The sequence below is a fragment of the Canis lupus genome, chromosome 37, assembly GCF_003254725.2.
Source record: "Canis lupus dingo isolate Sandy chromosome 37, ASM325472v2, whole genome shotgun sequence".
Lineage (NCBI taxonomy): Eukaryota > Metazoa > Chordata > Mammalia > Carnivora > Canidae > Canis > Canis lupus.
In genome coordinates, this window is record NC_064279.1 from 29,742,994 (window position 1) to 29,752,127 (window position 9,134).

Genomic DNA, 9,134 nt, shown 5'->3' on the forward strand with positions numbered 1-9,134 from the left:
GTGAATATACTGTAGCAGCTGGGCCCAAACTCTGAGGGTGAACAGCTGGTCTACACAGATGAGTCTCTGTGACCTCATGTGATACCTTCTCTTTCCTCGATGGGACTAAATGCTGCCTGAGCAGTATTTCTTTTTCTAAAAAATCATCCATCAAACACAGTATGATTAACCTTGAAGAACTGTTCTTCTTAGTTTTCACTTTTATTCATTATTTAGATGGAGTTTTGAGCCTGTTCTTCCTGGGGAGAACGTGACACTGTATTGCGACATATGGAGTGATCTTTTCCAAAATGTCACCCACTTGAAATTTTCAATATTCTCAAGCCCTTCTTTTAATGTGGAATGGTAACCAAAGGACCTTCTACCAAGAACAAAATATCAACCTGATAGTCCTGATTCTTCCTACAAGGTAATATAGAAGAGCTAGAGGAATCAGATGACTGAAAGTTCACCCACAAGGCTCCAGATAATCTTGCAGAGCCTTGTTAAGTAAAACTCATTTGGGAAGATTTGGCACCAGATGCAGCTGGGTATTATGTTCTTAATTTGATTTCTGACATGGTTTGCCCATGATATTTGAGACATTTTTGCATGTTCAAACAAGCTAAGGCAGCCTGGGGCCAAAACAATTTTAAAGAAGTGATTTCAGTTGAAGGACAATCTAATTCTGGGCAAATCTAAATGTCATAGGCTGGATTTACAAGCTTCTAAAATATGTAATAAAAAAATTCAGTCGCTATTGGCTGTTTGCTATTTTTCAGTTAAATGTTTTTTTTTTTTAAATGAAATTTTGGATGCAGTCTACTTAGTTGACTTAATATTTGGTAGATATAAATCGAGAAATATAGTAATGCCCGGTAGATGGCAGATCCAAAAAGCGAATTTTGGTGAATGGAAGACATTGATCTAATACTAAGTAGTTTTAGGAGCCAAATAAATAAAGTATTTATGAAACAGATCATTAAAGATGCCAGCTACAGGAAAGTATAGCTGACTCTTGAGCCACATGAATTTGAATTGCATGGGTCTACTTATGTGTGGATTTTTTTTTTAGACAAATCCATTACAGTATTCTAAATGAATTGTCTCTTTCTTGTGATTTTCTCATTAACATTTTCTTTCCTCTAGCTTATGTTATTTTAAGTATTGTGTATAGTATATGATACATACACACGCAAAATATGTGTTAAACAACTGTTTATGTTATCGGTAAGGTTTCCGGTTAGCAGTAGGCTGTTCGTAGTCAAAAGTTATAGGTGGATTTTTGACTGTGTAGAGAGTCGGAGCCCCTACCCCTCACATTGTCCAGGGATTAACTGTAATGCTATTATTTTTAGAGAGGGAGAGAGGAAGAGCAGAGGGAGAGAGAGAATCTTAAGCACGCTAGGCTTGGAGCCCACTTCAGGTCTCAACCTCGGGACCCTGAGATCATGACCTGAGCAGAAATCAAGCTTAACAGACTGAGTCATCCAGGTGCCCAGATCAACTGCATTTTTAATTCAAATTAAATGATAGTAGTGTTGGTCAAAAGATTCAGTTCCATGGAAACTGGGCTAAAAATAGGACACACAACTTGATTCTACATCCTGGCCCCCCTTGCATTCTGGTATGGCCATAACTCAGGTTTGATAATGAATATTAACATAAATACTATGCACACTGGTCTTGCCCATAAAACCTGTGGAATTCTTCACATTCTTTCCCCTTCTGCCTTCCCAAGATGGAAATCATAGTGACCTTGGAGGCCACTTGTGAAAGATTCTAGAACCACAACATAGAAGGACCTGGATCTTGGGAGCACTATGTGGAGAAGGACTTCCCACCAATCATTCATTTGGATTTTATGTGGGAAATACTCTATTTTCAGTCACTAAGAGCTATGAGTTTATTCTTCATAGTAGCTCACATTATCATTCATATATATATATATATATATATATATATATATATATATATATTAACCCATTTATTATAGCCTAGCAATGTTTCAAATGACAGAGCTTCTACTGGTCTTTCAATTCCTTCAATCTTCTGATGGCTGACTTTGCTGTGACAGCAGAAGTGGTGTTGTAGGTCCAGGCGCCACCAGCCACAGTCTTCATGCAAGGAGCCACAGTGCCAGATGCCCACTGCTTGCCTTTTCATCTTGGTCTTGCCACAGAAGGAGCAGGTGTACTTGGCATGCTAGCTAATCTCAATCTTCTTCACCATCTTCCTGAGGGAGGCCCCATAACGGGTCCCATATTTACCCACGATTCTGACCTTCTTGGTGCATTTGGCCATCTTGCCGCCAACCAGGTCTGAGCCCAGAGAGGAAGAAGTAGCTCACATTATCTTAATGAATATGTCCAGTTTTTCCCTGACCTTAATCAAATTACTTAACTTCACTATGCCTCAATTATTTCCTCAATAAAATAGGAATATTACTCAAAAGTATCTCAAAGAGTTGTTGGTAGAATATGTGTAAAGTACTTCCACAGGCCAGCTGTGCTGTAAACTCCCAGCCAATGGCAACTATTATTAATCACTCCCATTGGATACATAGCTCATGTTCAGCATCAGTGTTAAACATTCACATATTTTATCTCATTTAATGCTCACAAAGACATTGCAATGCAGGCATTACCACTGTCATTCTGTGCATAATAATCATTATGATAGTTTAAAAAATGGTCAATTTCTACGTGCTCAGTACTATTCCAAGAATTTCACATGCACTGAATAAGGTATGTAGGTTTCTGAGGTAGGTTTTATTATTATTCTCATTTTACAGGTGAGGAAACAGACACTGAGCTTACTTTTCATCCCCACGCCCTTACAGCTAGTGAGCGGCAAAGCTGAGATTCAACTGAGGACCTCTAACTCCAGAGCCCTTGCTGTTAACCACTGCTGTCACTGAAGTACCTGATGCTTATCAAAGTCAAGGGAAGTATTTGGAGATCCCATGTGTGAGAACCTCTGGCCCTGGAAGCCAAGGGGTCAAATGAAAAGTGAAATCAATTGCATTGACTCATCCTAACCAAAGGGTCAATAAAATGAATTTAAATGTGTCAAAACAGAACTTGACCAGTGCCATCCAGGGCCAGTCCTACAAGTTGGGCTGTTCTGGTATGGCATTATACAACAGCCATGTAATGTGGCCCATTCTAAATATTGACATTACATCGAGTCTTGTTTTAAACCTGAAATGTTTCAAATTCCCACAAATTCTTGCCAACTAGGAAATGTGGATGGCATTTGCCTTTAGTGTCTGTGAATTGTTATGGCGGGTATCACTTTTAACCCAGACGGATCACTCCAGCAGCAGGACCTAGAGCAGTACGGTGAGACCAAATTTTTGCTTCTGTGTCTCTGTCATTAGGTCTAAGATGAATCATCACTGAGACCTTGCAAAGCAGCCTGGTCCTGACTTTTGTGATGGTGAGGGAAGATTCTAGAACATTAGTGATGTTTAATAATTTAAATGTAGATGTTGCATGTGCTGTCAGTGCAATCAATTAGCTGAATTTACTTTTTCTCACAAGAAATATTACGATGCCACAACAATGATGAATATCTTTGCCTTCTTAGCTCTTGCATAAAAGGTCTATTTTACTAGTAATTTTTTCTCCTTTCATAAAAGCAGAGGTTTCCTTCTGCAGAAAACTGCATTTAAGTTATCCATTGAACATTACAGACTGACCAATTCGTTATCTAAAATATATGATTGAATTTCATCATTTTAAGAGTGAGTTCATTATCTGCCTGCTGCTCAATCTCAGCGATAAAAATAGTACAAAGAAGATGTGTTGAAATAGAACACAGTATTTTTTCTGTTCTTCAGAAGCACTCTGGGAAAAATCATTCCATCAGTCCTCCAACATTTACACAGCAAAGAGTTATTATTCCACAATCAATTAAAGGTATAGTCAAGCTTTAAGGTAGATAGAGAATAGCTCCAGAAACTATCGAGGTCACCAAAACTGTATTATTAAAGGGGATGTGTAAAAAATAAGGTCATGTACCAAATACTGCAATAATTTTATTGTGTTTGTCTAAAACGGTGGGTGGGTATGTGTTTGTTTTGAGAATCAAAGACTTTTTATGATTAGAACATAGAGTTAAAACTCTAGGAGAAACTGCAATACCACAAGAAGAGCCATATGTCTTCCAGGGATGAGGAACCTTCCTTGCCTCCCCTACAGCACCCAGACTGGGCCTTTGGACACACTGGAAGTATGACAGTCACACCTCCTAGAAAAAAGCCAAATAAAGTAGGGGGCTCCAGTGCTTATCTCACAAGCCTCAAGTAATCTCACCAGGGAGCCAGACAGCATTCTTGTCCACACAAGTCCCTACAATCTTCAAGCAGATCTTATGATCCTGCTGAATCACAAGGTCCTCATCCATTGTCTATAACGTGGTGGATTGGAGTTAGGATCAAACTTCATCTATGATGGTTTGGAATTAGAAAAACTCAAGCCATATGAAAAATGAGCGAATATGCACTGCTGACAGTGTGACATTTGCTTGGTAGGATGCTAGATATCCCTTCAGGGTACACAACAGAACTCTGGAGTTGACACTTGTGTTCTGGGGCCTCTGTAACCTTTGATAAGTCACCTAGCTTCTCTGTAACTCCATATCCTCATCTGCAAACATGGAAATAATAATACTTTTATGATAATTACAGATAATAAGATAATAGTAATTCAATGTAGCTGTAGAAATAAATGGAATCAAATAAATGAGTTTAGAATAGTATCTGTCCTAAAATAAGTACTTGATGAACATGTGAAAAAGGAATAAAGGCAGCCCGGGGGGCTCAGCGGTTTAGCGCCGCCTTCAGCCCAGGGTCTGATCCTAGAGACCTGGGATCAAGGCCCACGTCGGGCTCCCTGCATGGAGCCTGCTTCCCCCTCTGCCTGTGTTTCCACCTCTCTCTCTCTGTATGTCTCCCATGAATAAATGAATGAAATCTTTAAAAAGAAAAAGAAAAAAGAAGAAGGAATAAATGTTATTTTTCTTGGGTAAGCATGCATTACTTTTTCAATAAAAAATTAAGACATTTAATTTAAAATAATGCACTAATTCAAGAGGATCCTTTAGTTTCAAAAGGTGTGAAAGAGATAGTAGGAGGTTAAGAATAAATATAGTCTATCTTCCCTACTAGAGACCATATGTTAAGGAAGTGAAAAACAAGATGGCAGAGAAGCCAATATCTTCCATTTCCCACTTGTCACCATCTACCCTGCACATGTTTCAGGGAAGAAAAAATTATCTAGGTATCAGTTCCAAGTTCTAACAATTAAGATTAATTTGGGTGAGTTCCATTTTAAACGCAACTTGCCTGTCTTACAGGAACTTACTTTACCCATTTAGCTTGTTTTAACAAACTCATTCAGAGAGTTCAGGTTGTCAAAAAATGCAAAGTATAAGTTTGCAAAGTAAGAAGTTTTAAGTGAAAATAAACTATGGGGGACTATCCTTGGGTGGCACTTGGGCAGGATGTCTGTTATAACTTGCTGCTTTTAAAACATCCTCAAGGGGCAGCCCAGGTGGCTCAGTGGTTTAGCGCCGCCTTCAGCCCAGGGCCTGATCTTGGAGACCCGAGATCGAGTCCCGCGTCTGGCTCCCTGCATGGAGCCTGCTTCTCCCTCTGCCTGCATCTCTGCCTCTCTGTGTGTGTGTCTTTCATGAATAAATGAAATATTTTTTTAAAAAAGGAAGGAGGAAAGAGGTGACAGGAGAGCAGCTTCAGTACTCAGTGTATTAATCCATTAATATGGTATAATTAGATAGGGTAAGGAGACCTCTGTGGTGGGTACCTTTGGAACTCTCTCTTTTGAGTTTTACATAATTGTATTGTAAATCTAACTAAGATTTATTCTTAGAATTTCGCCTCCTAGCCGGTCCATCTATCAGTCTGCAGACTACAGGGTCAAGACCCTTGGAAAGAGGCTTCATACACATACAAAGTTAAGGTGGTTATTAATGCTTCCAGCGAAATAGCATGAACTCCTAATGAAAACACAAATAATTCTTCAAGTCACACACACAGACAGAAAATATGACCTTCAAAGGTTTAGAAAATGTCAGGTTCTTTAAAATGAAATTGTATTGAAAGTATAAAAAGCTTGAGGTAGTCCAGGAAAAGAGTAGGGGAAATCAACAACATTTGTTAAAGTAACTAGAGATAATAATATTAATCTTACTGTAGCCTCTGGGTCTTCTCTCTGCCATAATACATGTAGATTAGATTCTCTTTGTCTCTTATGATCAAAATGTACAGAGGAGCAAGTAGAAAATCTTTAGAAGTTTGCCTGAAATGAGATGAAAACAAGAGGTGAAAACAACCCAGGTATATTAAAATCATAAAATGTAATAGCTGAAAAGATTTGCAGAGAACAGACTATCTAATCCCTTAAAGTTAAAAAACTGAAACTCAGAGAAGTTGCCTGCCCAAGATTGCACAGCAGATGGGTACTTAATCTATTCCTTAACAACTGGTTTTTCTGTACTTGCCTTGAGGCATGATCATAACTGCATAGTAAGTTCCCAGTCCTGCTCATCCAGATTTTATGATGTTATTTTAACATATATAAAATATTTTAAGTGGATTTCTTAATATTTTGAAAGATCAGAGGATTATGGGCTCATAACTGGAACTTCTGGTTTAAATCTCAATTCACCTCACCTCATAACTGAGTTTTTGCAGATGTGATTTGGCAAACTTGGGTCACTTGAAAATGCAGGAAGGCTTTGGTGTCCCTAAACATGGTCAGCTACATCTCTCTTCCACTTGAGGTCCCACTTGGCTTCAGACTAGATGAATGGGCAACAGATTCAAGCAATCACGTGAGTGAAGGGGCCTTGAACTTCTCATTTGTTTACAGGACAGTGGACACTCAAAGTTTTATTGGAAGCCCTTGAGTTGTTGATTCTGCAAGGACAAAGCCTTGCCCAATGAAGGGAAAAGTTGACTGATTATGATACCAGGCATCTCAAACCCGGGCACCTCCCATGATGTAAGGACTTCTCCCCCATACCCCACAAAAGTATAGCTCTTCCCTGCAGTAGACATGCGGTGCCAACCAGGGAAAATAAAAGAGGGGGGAGAAGGAGAAGATTGGAGAACTGCTAGGACAAGGGACAAAAATAAAGAACAAGGATGACTTGACAAGCACTTTGGGGATTGGGAAGGAATTGAGAATGAATAGGAGGAGGCAGTAAGAAGATTCCAGAATGAGGAGTAATGTGAGAAAAGGAAAATTATGTAGTATGATTATGGATTATGAATTAGTTCCCTTGGTCATTATTTTATTAAAATTGATAAATAAATAATTATTTTATGACTATTGCTTGCTGGATGTCACTTCTTTGTATGTAATATCTTTCAGACACTGAGCCCCAGCTTTTATGAGGTTATATCACTTGTTGCTTTCCCAGTCTCCAACTCTCATTTCTGGAGCTGCATTTGCTCTGCACAACCTCCTGTTCTTAGAAGTGGCTACTCACTGTGCCTCTGGTCCCACCCTTAACTCAGTAGGGCGGTGCTGCTTCATACCTCTCTGTTGGTGTAGAGAAATGAGAAGCAACTGCATGATAGTACAGCTTAAAATAAGTACTACCACAGAAAAAAATTAAAATATAAGGATTTGGGAGGAAATACATCTGTGGCAGACAAAGGAAACGAGAAGACTGTGAAGTGCTGCTGCAATTAAAATGCTGATTCTAAATCTGTTTGAACTTAAAAACTCCTCTTCTCATTTTCTCTGAGTAATCATATGGCTCATATTCAGAATGTGTTAGCTTAGGCATCCTGCTTAAAATACACTTTGATTAATTCTGAATTATTCAGCGTTAATCAGGTATTGCTTCAAGTTATCTTTTTTGTGTTTCATGTCTCCAAAGTCTCAAAGTCGAGTTCAAACGCTTCTGAATAAAATCAGCCCTAAATGAAATGTCAACTTGGCTCTACCAACAGTTTACGACATCAAGGGTGTTAGAAATGCAAGGCTGGGTTGCCAAAGGACAATTTGGAAAGAAAAGAGACTATTTCTCAAAAGGTGAATGCAATCTATCTGAGGATGGGATTCTGCTTAACTGGTTCAGATGCTACGGTGCTTAAAGGCAACAGTATTAATGGGTGGTGGGACAAATGCTGTATTTCTGGGAAGTGTAGAACACAGGTTTTTGAGTAGAACGACAGCCCTGTTTTGGGATGTTGGTCCAGCAAAAATGTACTGGGGAAACCAAGATGTTTGTTATTACTGAAGGGGATTTCCAGTGGAGCAATATCATGATGCACTTATGAGTATGATTTTGGCATGGGTACCCCTGCGTTCAATTCTGATTCTACTTCTCACCAGCCATGTGGCTTGCACAAGTTGAGTGACTGAGCTTCAGTTTATATACTATTTGGCATGTGGTAGATATGTAAGCAATGATAACTGTTAATATTGTTTTTTTATTTAAATTTTAGGTAGTTAGCATACAGGGCTATATTGGTTTCTGGAATAGAATTCAGTGATTGATCACTTACATGCAGTACCCCGTGCTCATCATAACAAGTGCCCTCCTTAATTCCCATCCCCCATCCCCCATCCACATCCCTCCATCACCCCTCAGTTTATGCTCTATCGTTAAGAGTCTTTTATGGCTTGTTTCCCTCTCCCTTTTTTTTTCTTTTCTCCTTTCCCTACGTTCATCTGTTTTCTTTTTTAAATTCCACACGAGTGAGATCACATGGTATTTGTCTTTCTCCAACTAACTTATTTCACTTAACATGAAACACTCTAGTTCCATGTCGTTGCAAACAGCAAGATTTCATTCTTTTCGATGGCTGAGTAGTATTCCTCTGTGTGTGTGTGTTTGTGTGTGTGTGTGTGTGCACATACCACATCTTCTTTATCCATTCATCAGTGGATGGACATCTGAGTTCTCTCCATAGTTTGGCTACTGTTGATAATGCTGCTGTAAACATTGGGATGCATGTTCCCCCTTGAATCTGTATTTTATTCTTTGGGGAAATACCTAGTAGTGCAACATATGAACTATGTTGGAACATAGTTCTATTCTTAACATTCTGAGGAACCTCCCTACTGTTCTCCAGAAGGATTCCCACCAGCAGTGCAGGCGGGTTCCCCTTTCTC

At 39.1% G+C, this 9,134-nt stretch overlaps 1 pseudogene; it reads right to left on the reverse strand.

Moving 5' to 3' along the window:
* Positions 1–1,887: 1,887 nt before the first annotated feature.
* LOC112656722 (60S ribosomal protein L37a-like) lies at positions 1,888–2,283 on the reverse strand (annotated as a pseudogene).
* Positions 2,284–9,134: the final 6,851 nt, after the last annotated feature.